Source organism: Girardinichthys multiradiatus, chromosome 21, assembly GCF_021462225.1.
Source record: "Girardinichthys multiradiatus isolate DD_20200921_A chromosome 21, DD_fGirMul_XY1, whole genome shotgun sequence".
Lineage (NCBI taxonomy): Eukaryota > Metazoa > Chordata > Actinopteri > Cyprinodontiformes > Goodeidae > Girardinichthys > Girardinichthys multiradiatus.
In genome coordinates, this window is record NC_061813.1 from 4,605,498 (window position 1) to 4,607,145 (window position 1,648).

A 1,648-nucleotide genomic window follows, 5' to 3' on the forward strand; every position below is an offset into this window, starting at 1 on the left:
ATGACCTAACAGTAGGTGTTATTGTGAAGGAGTCACAAAACGCTACATATTCAATTCATTACTTTTCATCTTGAATAGAGCTTAAAACTTCTGTTGCCTGGTTTTTAAAGCATCCCGGGGTTGCTACAACAAAAGAGTAAAGAGTTTGCTACTTCAGGCCCAAATAAAAATAATCTGGAAAATCAAAAGAAGAAAATGGAAAAGCAGATGGTGTCATTGTGGGTTTTCTCAGACTCTGAAGAGACACAACCACGAGGACCAAGGCAATGTTTTAAACCGTTTATTAACAATCAGTTCTGTATGGTTGGACGGGAACCTGGATTGGAGCAGCGGGCAAAATCGGGATCTCTCTGAAGGAGAAAACAGAGGCTTATGAAAACTCTGGGTGAAGAGGAAAAGGAAGTTTGTTTGAGACTGACTTACTATGTTGAGGTCTTGGTAAGGCTGGGGGGAATAAGTCCTTTTCCATGGTGACTTGAGGCTCACAGGGTGTGCACAGTTTTGTGAGGGGAATTGCTGTGTTCCTTTGCTTGTGTTTCCTTTTCTTCTGGGAAGCTCCACAGAAGTTGGAGAGATAACGTTGGAGGGTGGATGGTTAGGTTGAGGTGGCTCTTGAGAAGCTGGGCTTGGAGTTGGAAGCAGAGTGGAGGCTCAGGGCTGGGGCGTCGAGGCTGGAGTTTCCAAACTCCTCTGAACATGACACGAGTGAAACAGGAGACCAGAAAGATTCCACGGCTTCCTTCAGTAGAAGGTTGACCTACAAGGCAGGGGAGAAAAACAAGATCAGAAAACTTGTTTAGAAACAGGACTGAAGAGTAGCAGAGGTCTAGCTGTTACCACGCCAAGTGAGAAAACAAGCTGACGCCTCCCTCTGGGTTTCCACTCCATATGAAGCCCAGCTGATTGCTGTCAGATGATCTACACCTGTGCACCAACACCTGCCAGTAACACCTGCACAGAAAAAAAACACAGTACACAAACACAGCCTGCATGCAGCCTGCACACAAACCACTATGACAGATGGAAAGATTTAAGATCACTTTGAAGAAAGAAAATCTGACTCCAGAAGACTTGGCTAAGGCAGAACACGCTATTATTCACTATGTACGGCAGCAGAAATTTACAACTAAAATAATTTTAATCACTATTGGCCTCAAAGCAGTCTCCAAGAGAAGCTCCCCATACAAACTTGACCCTACAGGTCCTTCTCAAAAAATTAGCATATTGTAATAAAGTTCATTATTTTCTATAATGTAATGATGAAAATTTAACATTCCTATATTTTAGATTCATTGCACACTAACTGAAATATTTCAGGTCTTTTATTGTCTTAATACGGATGATTTTGGCATACAGCTCATGAAAACCCAAAATTCCTATCTCACAAAATTAGCATATTTCATCCGACCAATAAAAGAAAAGTGTTTTTAATACAAAAAAACGTCAACCTTCAAATAATCATGTACAGTTATGCACTCAATACTTGGTCGGGAATCCTTTGGCAGAAATGACTGCTTCAATGCGGCGTGGCATGGAGGCAATCAGCCTGTGGCACTGCTGAGGTCTTATGGAGGCCCAGGATGCTTCGATAGCGGCCTTTAGCTCATCCAGAGTGTTGGGTCTTGAGTCTCTCAACGTTCTCTTCACA

General features: G+C 42.5%; 1 long non-coding RNA gene across 1 annotated transcript; it reads right to left on the bottom strand.

Moving 5' to 3' along the window:
- Nucleotides 1–264: 264 nt before the first annotated feature.
- On the bottom strand, nucleotides 265–824 carry LOC124857661. Its single transcript, XR_007035648.1, has 2 exons — nucleotides 424–824; nucleotides 265–350 (listed from the first exon to the last, which is right to left on the bottom strand). It is a non-coding gene; the product is annotated as an uncharacterized LOC124857661 (long non-coding RNA).
- Nucleotides 825–1,648: the final 824 nt, after the last annotated feature.